Source organism: Ceratotherium simum, chromosome 9 (assembly GCF_057802395.1).
Source record: "Ceratotherium simum simum isolate JZ-2026a chromosome 9, ASM5780239v1, whole genome shotgun sequence".
In the NCBI taxonomy this organism is placed as follows: Eukaryota; Metazoa; Chordata; class Mammalia; order Perissodactyla; family Rhinocerotidae; genus Ceratotherium; species Ceratotherium simum.
This window is the reverse complement of record NC_141908.1, coordinates 65,604,900-65,620,523: the sequence shown is the minus strand read 5'-3', so window position 1 is coordinate 65,620,523 and position 15,624 is coordinate 65,604,900. Positions and strand designations below refer to the sequence as shown.

Genomic DNA, 15,624 nt, shown 5'->3' with positions numbered 1-15,624 from the left:
GTGGCCTCAGCATGGCCGGAGAAGCAGTGCATCGGTGTGCACCTGCGATCCAAACCCGGGCTGCTAGTAGTGGAGCGCACGCACTTAACCGCCAAGTATGGTTGATTATTTTTATCTGACAATTGGCCATTTGTATTTCTTCATTTTTAAATTACGTTTTGTCACTTCGTTTATGTTGCTTACCATTTTCCCATTTGTGTCTTTTTTTTAAAGCTTCTGTTGTATTACAGTTGTGAACCATTTTTATTATTTTCTTCTGTTTGTCTTCTTTTAAAGTTTACAAAAGTGACACACAGTTATTGTAAAACTTCAAAGAATATAAGCATTCAGAATAAAATTTAAAGTTCCCATTCAACTCCATTCACTCCTTCCAAAATACTCTTCTCAAATTGATCCTCAATTAATCTACCATTAATTTGGTGTATATCTTCAGATAGTTTTCTATGTCTAGAGTCATAAATATGGGAGAATGCCGAATATAATTCAAATGCTAAAGATGAGTTCATTTACTAAAATAATTTTAAAGTTAGAGTAACTTAAAAGATCAAGCACTTGTACAATAAACAGAAATAGACAAAGAGAAAAGAATAAATTCTAAAAGCAGATCTAAAAGATATGAGAAGTTAGCCTATGATAAAAGTCGCATTTCAAATTAGTGAGGAAAATGATCTACTTAATATATGGTGCTAAAATAACTGGCTAATCACTTGGAAAAAAATATATAGCTATGCCTTATTTATTACTCCAAAATAAAATGCACATAGAGCATATGTGGGAATGTAAAACTATATATCTAAAAGAACAAGAAGAAATATTGAGGAAGGAAATGCCTGTCAAGAAGTGGAATAAACACCTAAAATTAATAGATATGACTAAAGAATTTTACTACATGAAAAACATAAACATCTTTAGCAGATCCTGTGTAAGTCCAGATCCCCACAATGAACAAGGAGAGGAAAAAGAAAAAGGAAAATTGGTTCCACACTGAAGTGAAATAAACTAAATGCTCCATTTCCAGAGTAAAAAGTCACGCATTTTTGGCAGCTGACTTCTTCCTTTCTATGTGATCTAGAGGAAAGTGTGCTGACCAAAGAGCGTGCCTCATCACATCCACAGAGCCAGTAGAGCAAAGCCATGCATGAGCAAAGTCAATTGGGTAAGTAGATATACACAACTGCAGAGGACTCCATACACCTGCTAATCAACACGATCCATCATTTATAAATATGAACAGATATAGATGAGTCCTACCAAATCAGGGAAATACAAAGTGTGAATGATAAAAATAAGATGGAAAACGAAACAGCTAACCCAGAAGTAAACAGTTTTTATTCTAATATCACTTTGAAATCATTTAATCAATATTCTCAGAGATATATGATTGAGAAAATACTGCACTGAGAAATAATAATAGGTTGTTATGAGCAATATTAGGAACAATAATATTGCAATAATAATATCGCAATAAAGGAGCAATCTAAGAACATAAATTGAGTACCTGGAAATAAAAGCATTGCTAGGATAAAAACAAATTCATAGAAAACTGAGAGAATTTAGATATATAAGTAACACCTAGAATTACAATCTTCGAGAATGTCAGAGACCAAGGCCTCTCTGTCGTCCCTGTCTTATCAGCCACTATACAGAATGCACCCAAACTATCTCAAAAGTAAAAATAAAATGAAGGCTATGTTCCAAAAGAGAAAAAATACAAAGAGGAAACGTCTGACTAACTGTTCATCTGAGAGGATAGATCCAGTAGCTCTAAAATTTGTTTAATAGGAATATCAGGAGAGGATAAAGAGATCAAAACACTCAAAAACATAATTAAAAATAATTTTCCCCAAATTAAAAAATAGCCCTGAGTGCCAAGAGAAAATAATAAAGCAGACTTTACATACATTCAGATAAAAATGAAACAGACTACACATTCTCATAACAAAAATTTTAATAAATCAAAAGTTTTTAAAAATCCTAAATTTCTCCAATGACTAAAAACAGCTCCTGAAAAAAAGGCAAAGATTCTTAATATTGGGCTTCTCAGTGGTGAGAGGACAATGGGGTGATGTGGTAAGAAATCAAAGGAGCAATAATCCTAAATTTGTTGGTAGACATGATTTTGAACCTAGATTCCTATAGGAGTCTTATCGTTATTCTTAATAGAATCATATTCTTATTATGGCAAAATAATGAAAGTTTTAATATGCCAAGACTCAGAGTCAGAGAATTTACTACCCACATAACCCCGGAAAAAAATCACTTAAGGATGTACTTCAGAGAAAACAAATGCATTCAAGGCAAATTATTATTATCTATGCTCTTGAGGTTAGTTATGCCTACTTTATTTATCTGTTGGAAACACTATATAATGGTGTGCTGCTGTGCACCTCTTCCTAACTCTGCTCAGAGATGCCATTTGGGTAGCTTGAAATCAACTAAAGCTACAAATCAGGACTTGAATCAATATTTTGTTGTTTGCTTAGACTTGAGAAAGTAATGGAGAAAATGTTAACAGTGCAGATTAAAGTGTGCTGTGTCTAGTGCTGAAGCTGGAAGATGTTTTATTCTAGTGAATATCATTTGTATAAGGTAAGAAATAGTCTAACAGCAGATCACAAATAAGACTTAAAGACAATACATTTATTGGGAAAAGGACTAAATGATTAAGCTATAACTCCATTTGTTGAATTATGGTTGGATTAGAACCATAGGTTTTCTAGAGATAAAAGAGTTTGGTAAAAATCCATGAAAGCACTCTGCCAAAATTGATAGGTTAGAAAGAATTTACAATAAGGGTATTGTGTATTTTATTATGATTTGTAGATCATTAAAATTTATAAAAATTTATATAAGTATATCAGCACATACATTTGTTTTTCCCCAAAGAGCCAGTTGTTAAATATTTACCAATGCACTACTGGTTATGAGTGATTTTAATTTCCTTTTTTATAGCTTTCTATGCGTCTGAATTAAATATGTCTTTTTCCTTTTATAATCAAGAAAAAGCATATTCTATTGAAACAACAACAGACTGGCATACCACAAAGCTTTAGCTCGGTGCTTTGTATTTTTCCATTTGTAATAGTAACAACACCAGAGTGCCGTGGTGCTCAAGTGCCTGTTGCATGAGCTCTCAAGCTCAGAAAGAGAAGTGAAGTTACATGAGCCGTATGTAAAATGCATGAGGCCAGCCTTGTTTTGTATATAATCCCATTTAATACCCATTACAAACCAACAGAGTAGGCATTTTTGAAATTTTAAAGAAAAGTGAACAGTGAGTTCAGATGTGAATAGCGAAAATTCAGATTTCAGGAGGCTGAGTGAAATGATATTTACTTGATTCTTTACCTGACCTCAACTAGGCAGGTCCAGAAATGCTATTTTGTTGTATACTGAAATTGAATGACTCAGGAAGATTCAACCATAAGATAGTGAACTATAAAAATCAAGATGCCAGTGTATTAAATTAAAATGACTAATGTGACTGTCAGCAGGCTCAGCGTTCGTGAAGGCCTGACCAGCCTGACCTAAGGAAGCCACCTAACTTATCAGACAGGGGCTTGGTAAGTCTGGAATGAGAGCAAGCATAATGAATTACATGATTTTAATGTTTAATAGCTTTATGTTTCAAAATCCTAGTACATCTATCCTCATAACAGGGATAAACCTACCATAGAACAGGATGTTTAATTGATATCGATGGAGTTTGCAAGGCCTTAATAACTCTCCTTTTTCATGGCTTCTATTGTTACCGTGTTGTGATTGATGTTCTTTTTCCTTAGTTCTACTGATACTTGCAATCTTGCTACCTTGCACACCTAGGAGTTATGTGTTGATTTATTATTTCTCTCTCAAAGAGCAAACTGGATACAGTTATTTCAAAGTCCTTTATGTGAGAGGTATGCTGTTTCCTCCTACAAGCTAAGGATGTAAATTCTTCCATTTACCCGCATTCTCCTCAGAGGTTCCAAGAATATAAGCAGGGAGAGTGGGCATAGATGTTGTATGTATACTTGTGTGTGTCCGTGTTAGTGGTGACTTTGTTGGGAACCAGGAGTTGAGGGATATAGAGAGAATGGGCAGGAGCTTAGCATACAGGCTGTTTGTAAATTAAGTGTTGGAGTCTTGGGCACCGCTTCTACGATTCTTGTATACTTTATTCGCCTTTGCTCAGAATTTAGATTTCTTTCCTTCTCTTAGCCTATTCTTTTTTTTTTTTTTTTCATGAGGAAGATCAGCCCTGAGCTAACATCTGATGTCAACCCTCCTCCTTTTTGCTGAGGAAGATTGGCCCTGGACTAACATCTGTGCCCATCTTCCTCTGCTTTACATGGGACACTGCCACAGCATGGCTTGACAAGCGGTGCGTCTGTGCACGCCCAGGATCTGAACCTGTGGACCCCCAGCCGCAGAAGCAGAGCTCGTGCACTTAACCACTGCGCCACCGGGCCAGCCCCCACTCTTAGCCTATCCTTGATGAATAAAGTAAATTAATGACTTGGATCCTTTTACTACGTTCTTAGAGTATTCTCTGGGGGTTGAATTAACTTTTAGCTACCCAAGCCAAAGTTAATGTGCTGGTCTTGGAAATTTCAGAAAAGGTACCAATTCACTTGATGACAGTGAATGTGGAAACTGTTAGGTCCAGAGAAGGCCTAATGAATGCCTTCATGGATTTTCACCCAATTTTAAACTACTTATATGGCCTCTAATATCTATTGCATTATATATATATATATAATATATATATGCCTACATACACACACATACTCACAGATAAGAATGGCAATTTAAAAAATAATACAAGAATGTTTTTCTAGAGATTAATCTCCTAGGAAAGAATGAGAGGCTAACACGGTATTTATGGATATAAATATAAGTATCTGTAAATGAATTATATATAGCCTATATATAACATTCTCTAGGCCAATCAACTCATAATAGGCTTTTCAACTGCTGATGTGAAGAAAATACAACTTTAGATTGTTAGAACAGTGGTTATCAATAATGACCTCCCCAGAATTCATATAGAGCCTCCCCTCCCACCTTACAGTCCTCCAAACACACAAATCATTATGTCTCATTACCATCACATAAGGATAGTTATTCTTAGTGTACAAGACTGAGGAATTAGTAAGAATGGTTGGCTCTATAAGCTCACCCAGAAACCTCACCCAGTCAGGAGTTAGGCTTCAAGGTTACCGGAATGGGACGAATAGGGATCCATGGCAAGAACATCCAAAAGGACCTCTGTCAAGATGAGGGTAGAATGGCAGATAAACTTAGAATTGCCAAACCTGTTTGATACTGAAGACTATTTAGTAGTCTCCTGAATTATCCTGATCAACTTGAAGTCAAAGTGGTGTTGGAGGATGCCGCTGAGAGATTTAATGCTTAGGCAAAGAGGTAAGTCACAGATGGCACATGCACATTTTCTTTCAATAAGACCTGCTTTGAAAGGTGCAAACTTCCAGTTATAACATAATTAAGTCATGGGGATGTAATGTACAGCATGGTGACTATATTTAATAATATTGTATTGCATATTTGAAAGTTGCTAAGAGAGTAGATCTTAAAAGTTCTTATCACAAGGAAAAAAATTGCAACTATGTATTGTGACAGATGTTAACTAGATTTATAGTGGTGATCATTTTGCAATATATACAAATATTGAATCATTATGTTGTGCACCTGAAATAACATAATGTTATATGTCTATTATACATCAATTAAAAAAAAAAAAGACCTCCTTTCTTACACTCCAGACAGCATGTTGATAATGAGGACCATCCAGTGAAACAAGTATCATAGATTTCCGGTAGAGATCTGAACCAATGAAATAATGACATACTTAAAAGATTTAAAAGACAATTTGAGAAAACTGAGTGAAGGACTTATCATACGTATGCATTGTTAAAGTTTTTTTTTTAACCTCTAGAAAGTGCACCACCCCCCGCCCCAAGCATTTGAGATATGCTCTAATACTAATAACATGCCTTTTCCTTGGTATGGAAATCAATGACAAATCTCTAACTGTCTGAACACTGCCACTATCACCTCCTTCTTAGCATCTTTCAGTGCTGTCTTACAAAGGAGGGTCGGGGTGGAATATGAAATAAAAACAAGGCCAAATATTGATGCTTATTCCCACCTGATTTTCTACCCTTTTTTTAGATTGAGATATCTTTCTCAAACCTGCATCCAGTTCTTTGCAGATGCTTTCAGCTAGTAGAATGAGCATCCCATTTATTTCTGATCAAAATATAAAACCTTAATATAAAATATTAAGATATAACATATTATATGACATTGAGAAAATATTTAAATAGAATATATTTTAATAAATATTCTCAACTCTCTAACCTCTAAGACACCCTAGAATAGTATATATATACACTATATATATAGTAGAATATATATATATAAATATATATTTAAATTTTATGCCATTCATTTACTTCTTAGAGTTGAATACTGTCATTGCTAAGAGGACTCAGAAGAAATTTGACCTGTGTTTTCTCTGAGGTCTTCTTGTAGTTCTGCCTATCAGTGATCAGATTGCAGATCACTCTGTGATAGACAACTTCATCCATAACTCCTGCCTGCTTAGCCTGCCAGAATTGCTCATAGGTTTAAATATAGAAAGCAACTATTTTTCAGGCTGGTTATGTCACTTTCATTTCACCATTATTTAGTATACAAATTTTTTAAACGTTTTATGGTCCTCACATTTACTTTGAGCTACTGTTCCTGTTGCTCATATATATTTTTTATAACTGCACTCTAATGTTGTTAAATGTCTTCATGTTTTTTAAGTATCAGTTTTTCAAAACTTTAAATAAATTTAAAACTGGCAAGGCAGACAAAATGAACTGAGACATTTTTACTAGGTTATATCCCTCAATTTGCTTTTAAGGCAAAAGGAAAAAACCCAAGACACAAGATTGAAAGAGATACACCTCTATATGCTAAATCCTACTTTCAAATAAATATTGTTTTCCACATCTTAGCTCTTAGCTAGTGTACTACTAAAATAAAATCTGTTTTTTACATACATTTTCTTCTCTGTGTCTTCAATGATTTTAGCCCAAGATATGGCAACCTAATCAAATAGAATGAATATTATATTAACATCTTGTAGACCAGGATTCATCCTCCACAAGTAGCCTTTAAGTATTTATTATCTCCCAAGAAAGTAGTGTTATAGAAACATTAGTAAACAAATCATGATTTCTGTCATACAGAAATACGTAGCCAAATGGTGGGGTGGGTGGAGATCAGACAAGTAAACAGGCTCTAACGATCCAGAGCAGTAGGCACCATGATAGATGGAGGTGCAACAGGGGAGGGAGCACGTGGAGAGGAACTAACCCAATGTAATTATCAAAGTTTTCCTTGAAGTTATTGGTAGGTTTATATCAAAGCACAATGGTATTAAATTAGTTACATGTCAAGTTGGTTATATATTTTCCTATTCAGGAGACTATCATGTTCAAAAGCCAGGAGGCAAGAGAAAGAATTAAAACCTGAAGAATAGTTGATAAAAAGGAGTAGACGTAGGTAAGATTTTAAGGAGCTGGAAGAAATAAGACATGGCGATTTGTTGTAGGTGAGGGGTGAAGGGCAGGAAGGAGTTAAGAATAGTATCAGGATTTCTAGCTTGGGCAAACTAAGAGATGGGCCATTCACTGAGATTAATTTCAACAGAGAAGGATTTTCGAGACAAAGGAGATGAAAAGAGGATGGTTTGAGGGTGAAAGTTACTAGATTTGAGGAGTCTTGGGATACCCAAGTGGAAATGTCCAGTGGTGAGTTGGATATGTGGGTTTGGAACTCAGTGAGAGAGTTGAGATAGAGCTGGAGAGCAGAATTCTAAGCACAAGTATAATTATTTCATCCAAAATCGTGGGAGTGAAGGGAATTGTCCCAGGAGAGTATGAGGAAAAGAAAGACAAGCTTAATCTAAAGATTAAGGGAATCACCTGATAAAAGAAATCTGCAAGGCACATTATGAAAGGTGGCCAGAAGAATAGGAAAAAAAATTAGGCTGTGCTTCTAACAAGCTCTGTAACCTGAGCTATTCATTTGTCTCTTTAAAATAACAGAGTTGTCCCATGTTAAATTTTATTAATTGTATAGCCCTTTTTAAAAAAGTAGTGCCTATTATAGGCTGAATTATGTCCCCCCAGAAATCATATGTTCAAGTCCTAACGCCCAATACCTCAGAATGTAACCATATTTGGATATAAAGACTATAAAGAGGTAATTAATTTAAAATAAGGCTATTAGGGTGGGCCCTAATCCAATATGACTGGTGTCCTAATAAGAAGAGGAAATTTGGACACGCAGAGAGAGACACAAGACACATGCTCACACAGAGAGATGGCCACATGAAGACAGAAGGAGAAGACAGCCATTGACAAGCCAAATAGAGAGGCCTCAGAATGAAACCAATCCTGTTGACACCTTGATGTTGGCATCTAGCCTCCAGAACTGTGAGGAAATACATTTCTGTTGTTTAAGCCACTCAGTATGTGGTATTTGTTAGGCAGACTTAGATTTTGGTACTGATGCAGGGTGATCTTGTAAAAAATACCTAAAAATATGAAAGTGGTTTTGGAACTGGGTAATGAGTAAAGGCCAGAAGAGTTTTTGAGGTGCCTGTTAGAAAAAGTCTGGATTGCTTTGAAGAGATTGTTGGTAGAAATATTACTATCTAATGTGCTTCTGGTGGAGTCTCAGACAGAAATGAGGGCATGTTATTGGAAACTGGAGGTAAAGAGATCCTTGTTATAAAGTGGCAAAATTACATTCTTCTGTTTTCTGGAGGGTATAACTTGTAAATGATTAACTTGGATATTTAGCTGAAGAAATATCTAAGCAAAGTATTGAAGGTGCTGCCTGATTTTTCCTTGCTGCTTATAGTAAAATGTGAAAGGAGAGAGATAAATTGAAGAAGGAATTGTTAAACAGAAAGGAACCAGAATTTGAAGATTTGGAAAATTACAGCCCATCCATATTACAAAAAAATGAAAAAGTGTGTTCTAGAAGGAACCTCAAGAATGTGACTGGACAATCCTTTGCTATAAAGAGATTATGAATGTGACTCATGGATCCAGTCAACCATCTCAGCAAAAATGCTACCAGCTTGGACTGAAGGGGACAGAGACAGGACAAAATGAAAGAAGGCTGTCAGACTTCTGAGATTCTACAGGATGGGCCATAGAGCTGTGCAGCTGTGAACATGCAGTACCCTTCACGAAAAGGGAACAATGAGCCCAAAGGCAATTCAGAGGTTGGCAAGGCTGCCACTATGGGCCAAGAGAGCACAAGGCCCGGGGCCGGGGCTGTCTCCTCCTTGGTTCCATAGGCCTGAGCTGTTGCCCAGTGCCAGAGGGATGGGGCTGTCTCCTTGGCTGGCCTTGAGTACAGAGCATCAAGCCAAAGAGGATTAGTCTTGAGCCTTAAAATCTAATGAAATTTGCTTTGCTAGATTTCAATCTTGCTCAAGACTCGTGACCTCTTTTTTCTGATTTCTCCCAGTTAAAATAGGAATGTCTATCCTATATCTGTCCCATCATTGTATTTTGGAAGTGGATAACTTGTCTGGTTTCATAGGTTCACAGCTGGAGAAAAATTTTGCCTTAAGATGAATCATACTTCGATCTCATCCACACTTGATTTGGATGATATTTAGACAAGATTTTCATGCTTGAATGATGCTGAATGGGTTAAGACCTTTGAGCAGTTGGAATGGGAGTGAATGCATTCTTCATGTGAGAAGAACATGAATTTTGGGGATCCGGAGGTTAGATTTATGGGCTGAATTTGTTCCCCCAAATTTATGTGTTGAAGTCCTAACCCCTGTACCTCAAAATGTAACCGTATTTGAAGCTAAGATCTTTAAAATGTGGTTAACATGAAGTCTTTAGGGTGGGACCCTAGTTCAATGACTGGTGCCCTTGTAAGAAAGGAAATTTGGACAGAGAGAGAGAGAGACAGAGAGAGAGAGAGAGAGATACCAGACATGTGTACACACACGGAGACAACCATGTGAAGACAGAAGGCAAAGACAGCCATCTACTACTAGTCAAAGAAGATGCTTCATAATGAAACCTATCCTGCTGACACCTTGATCTTGGACTTCTAGCTTTCAGAGCTGTGAGGAAATAAATTTCTGTTGTTTAAGCCACCCAATTTATGGTATTTGTTATGGTAGCCCTAGCAAACTAATACAGTTTATGTTATTTTATTTCTAACAATACTATGATATAGATTTTACTTACTCAACTTTAAAGATGAAGCAATTGAGTTTTTGTGAAATTTAACTACTTAATTAAGATCAAAGAGTAGAGGGCAGAAAAAAACCCTTAATCCTTGGTCTTCTGAAAGGCCCGGTTCTTTCCAGCATACCATAGCTGCTGTTCCTGCTATTAGCTGTTTCACGGATATAAAGTCCGTGTGTATGTAGAACAGCATTTTGACAATAACAGTTCTTGCTCTTTAATTAAATATCTATATCCTCATATTTAAATATACATTGAATTACATTAGATCTAATATTTTATTCACCTCAGTAATTAAAGATATATGTCTAGAAACACAACATTTTAGGTTTCAAATGGCACCTGAAATTATTCATTTGTGAAAAGTAAAAAAAAAAAGTATTTTTAGAGGAATTACAGCTGGCTGACTGCTCAGGCAGGAGTGATAGTTAGCTGAATGCTCATTATATGTCCATACTGTTGATCCTTCATGATCTTAATGCTTACTCTTAAATCTCTATATTATTATCCCTGTTTTAGATAAGCAACAGAGGTTAAGGAATTTTCTCAATCATATGTCTGATAAGAATGAGAACCCAGGTCATTTGGCTCCAGAGTCTGTGCTTCTAACCATAAAACCATAATCACTTTTTGCAGCAACTTGTCCCGGTCTAGACATTTCTCTCTAGTCACTAGTAAGTTTTCCTTAGATAGTGTAATATTAATCCCTTTTCAGGATCTATGCAGGCAATCTGAATTCATTTTCAAGGGGATAACGCTGCAACTTTAAACCTAGTAGAAAATGTTAGGACTGTGCTTTCCACTACAACTGTGAATCAAGACACTGAGATTTTTAAATAAACAAAAACAAAAAGTTCATAACACTATAGATTTAAGAAGGACAGGATATTTTAGATGTTTAAACGTTTAATTATCATGTAGATATGGCTGCAGAACCAATTAACAGTGGATTGTTTATAGCCTACCAAGAAGGAGAAAAACAGTAATATTTAGAAATCATCAATTTATTTTTCTATGTAAAAACTATGTCAATAGAATCTGCTATAAAAATTATCTTATCAAATTTTGACAAATCAGAGATTTGTAGTTCTGTGATTGTTAATTTAACTAAACAAATATTTAATGAGAAGCAAAACTATGAGTTGACATTACTACAGTGATGAGGAGGAGTTGTGCGAGAATGAATGGTAAAATTACAAGGATAAATCTTTAGGATACACCCAGATTTGATACAAAAAAGGAGAGAGAGATCTGGGAAGGAGACTGGGAAGGTGAGTTCAGAGAGGTAGAAAGAGAAAGCAGACTATGTCCTGGAAGTTAAGGAAGAGTTTCATTGAGAATTGAGGATATTGTCAATTGAAATTGAAAAGAGTCAAAAATGTTCAAGAAAAAGAAAGGAGCTTGACCAAAGCATTTTATCCTAGAAAGGCTTATACATCAACTTGATCTATCCCTTTTCATTTTCTCCTTCACTAATAGAAAAGAAAAAATTCTGAAGAAAATAGATATGGAAAATCATAGCATTTCACTTAAATTGAGATCATTCTTATTTATATATTTCCTGGATTCTGTGTTTCATCCATTTCTTTATCCTACAAAGTCTGGTAAATAACAGCATTAATCTCCCTCCATCTTTTTTTTTTTAATTTTTTTAATTTATTTATTTTTCCCCCAAAGCCCCAGTAGATAGTTGTATATCATAGTTGCACATCCTTCTAGTTGCTGTATGTGGGACGCAGCCTCAGCATGGCCGGAGAAGCAGTGCATCGGTGCGCACCCAGGATCCGAACCGGGGCCGCCAGTAGCGGAGCACGTGCACTTAACCGCTAAGCCACGGGGCTGGCCCTCCCTCCATCCATTGAAAGAAGAATCTTCAAGGCTGATGGTCCCCCTTGCAAATCCCTCGTAGAACTTCCATCAGCATCCGCACAGTTTTCTGGATTTCTACTGTCTTCACAGTCTTAAATGCCCTTAATTCCTTTCCATCTTAAAAAAAAAAAAAAAAAAAAAAAAAAGGAAAAGAAAGAATACAAAGTTAAAAAAGAAACGAAACCTTCTTTTGACCTTGCATCTTGTCTCAAAGAAGGCAGGATATGAAATTGTACCGTTTAATATGGAAATCCAGTAGCACGATGATGAAGAAGATAGAATCTGGAGTTATATTGCTTTAGTTTTTACTTCCAGCTTCAGCACTTGGCTAGTTACTTAATGGTTCAATGCCTTGGTTTTCTCATTACACCCATTTTACTGATAACCCCATCTCTTATGGTTATTGTAAGTACTAAATGTGTAAATACACATGAAATGCTTAGAACAGTTTCTGGCCCACAGTAACTACTCAATTTGTGCTAGCTACTATTATTCTTAGCGTCATTACCTTTCTGGGTTTTCTTTGCTGCACTAGGGAGATTGAATGTAGTATCTCCCCACCCCACTCTGAAGAGAATGAAGAATAAGCCCTTCCAGACCACACAAAAGGGGAAAAAGTCTTCAATTGATTTTAACTCTGAGTTTAACAGGCTACTAGATTAATATGTAAAACCAATAATAGATTGAGTTTGGAGAGGCATGACACATAAATGAGAACAGCATTGGGGAGAAGATAAAAGGTAGAAAAAAACTTATATTCAATCCAGGGTGAACAACCATCCCAGTTTGTTCAGGTCTGTCCTGGTTTCAGTGCTGAAAGCGCTGTATCCTGGAAAATTCCTCAGTCTTGGGGCAAATTGGGACAGTCAGTTATTCTTACTCTTTTTTTTTTTTTTTTTTTTTTAATTTTTATTTATTTTCCCCCAAAGCACCAGTAGATAGTTGTATGTCGTAGTTGCACAGCCTTCTAGTTGCTGTATGTGGGACGCGGCCTCAGCATGGCCGGAGAAGCGGTGCGTCAGTGCGTGCCCGGGATCCGAACCCGGGCCGCCAGCAGCGGAGCGCGTGCACTTAACCGCTAAGCCATGGGGCCGGCCCAGTTATTCTTACTCTTGATCATCAATTTTTCAAAATCAAAGTTCAGCCTCTCAAGATCTAGCTAATATACTTTTCCTCTAAGATGCTTTCTCTCATCTCCCTAGGCAGAATTGTGTGTTTCCTCCTATATATGCTTCTATAGTACTAAATCTGTACCTCCTACATGGCACACACACACACACACACACACACACAACTGTGGATTACATAGTTGTATAAATGTCTCATCTCGCAAGTTAGCTTGTAAGGCACTTCTAACCAGGAACCATGTGTGATGCAGTTATTTCACCTGCAGCATCCTATACTCTGCTTGTTGCTCAAATAATACATTCTCATTTATACGACAAGTGAATGAATGCACAGAAATATAGGCATGCCAAAAATCCCTGCAATGGAGGAGGGCCTTTTAATTGAAGAAACAAAAGCTGTTGTATTTTTGGAAGTCACACCATCTTCTCACTTCACTGTAGGATTCATTGTTAGGCTTCAACCATTATTCGCAAACAGTGTGAACTAAAATAAATCCAAGTGACACCAGCGAGCCTGCAGGATGATGTTTGAGAGACAAAAAGAATAATGAATTTTTTTGTACAAGTGGCCTTTAGCAATTTTCTTTGTCTGCTGTTATGAGAATGAAGCTGAATTTATTTCTCTGGCAGATTTCTACGTAAAGGATGTCATGCCAATAAAAATAATATAGAGAAGTAATATGTCATTGTTAATTAAATGGGGTAATGAGTAAGGAAGATGTGAACAAAGTAAACCTAGTGGAGTATTCAATGATGTTTTTACCTTCTAGAATTTTGGTCCAGGAGGCTTAAATATGGAATGGTACTTCAGTTATAAACCTACCTGTAGTCTTCAAATACTGTTCCATGTATGTGAGAAGCTGATGAGAAAATAGTCTGCAAAAGGAGACGGAGACGTGTGAATTTTCACAATGTTTTCTGAAATGCACTTTGCCCACATAAATACCCATTTTGAATAAACTTTCCCCCTCTCTAAATTGAGCTTATATCATTGATAGATACTTGAGTCTGCGTAATGTTATTTCCATTGGCCATCCATTAAAATAATTAGGCTGAATTAATACTGATTTCTGCCACTGAATATTTACCAGCTATGTGCTAAACCTCTCTGTTTGTCCTCTTTCCCAAAAGAGACAAGGAATGAGAGATGAGCTTTACTACTCAGTCCTCCTTATAGGATTAGAACATGCCGACAGCTTATTTTTCAGGCACGGTTTTAAATGTCTGTAGTTACAGGAACTTTTACTGATGTCTTATCCAGTAGTACAATATTTTAAAGCCTCCTAACCCTTGGATAGAAATGAATTCTAAAAATATATAAGTTGTTGGCTTGTACGTAGGAAGAAATATGTTAAGCATACTTTTAACCCCTTAGGTGAGAGATTCCTACAATATGATGAACCATGTTTAGTGAGATTCTTAGAACTATGTTTATCAATATGCTGAAATCTAAAGATCTAGAAGACTCCATTCACACTGTCACCTGAGCTATTAAGGTAGGCCAACAGTACCCAAACTCTATTTCTTAGCAGAATAAAAAATAGTTTTGATTCTGAATGTTAATGGCTTGACAATGAAAGAATTTACAGCACAAAGGGGAATTTAAGCAACTCACGGATAAGATGACCATAAAATTTATCATTTAACTCTACTCATAATCAACCCATTCAAGAGGATTTAGGATATAAAATGCCTCTTAGCAGATGAGAAACATTTTGAAAAACAAGGCTTTGTAATATATTTTGTACTTTTTCCCCGCATTGTGAGTACTTCTACAGTGAGAAGGTAGTTTATTTTGTATTTGCTTTGCTGCAAGGGAATGAAAAAAAAGCGGCAAACTCTTTCCTATCCCCAGAAGGTAGTCAGTCATTTTGACTTAGGAACTTTGAAAACAAAATAAAACTGTTGCGCTACTTCCAGAAGAGAACTTCCTCTAGACTTTTGTTTTAGAAAAGAATAGATTGAGGCTGCAAGAGGACAGAGGCTGTTCACACTGGTTTGAAAGCAGTGTGGAGGGCAGTGGGTGAGCATTGATGAAACTGTCTACCTGTGGCAGAGGTACCTGCACCATGGAGTCTTAGATGACAGCCCCTCTGAATGGATGGCAGGAGAATGGGTGTTGCGGGGGCCACGTAGAGGGGAACATGCAGGCCAGAACACTGAAAGCACTGAGAGCACAGCAAAGCATCTCTGTGCTCAAGCTTGGCATGGGAGCAACAGAAACACCCAACTTCAAGATGTCATGTGGGTTCAACAAGTGGTGTTCAATAATAACCCAAGACCACGTATTCTAGATTACCTAAGACCCAGGAGAAGAGGAGACCCCATAAAATATGATTTTG

General features: G+C 36.5%; 1 long non-coding RNA gene across 1 annotated transcript; it reads left to right on the top strand.

The window, feature by feature from the left end:
* Window positions 1-340: 340 nt before the first annotated feature.
* LOC147916323 (uncharacterized) lies at window positions 341-4,717 on the top strand. Its single transcript, XR_015553238.1, has 3 exons — window positions 341-2,589; window positions 3,492-3,563; window positions 4,234-4,717. It is a non-coding gene; the product is annotated as an uncharacterized LOC147916323 (long non-coding RNA).
* The last annotated feature ends 10,907 nt before the right edge of the window (window positions 4,718-15,624 follow it).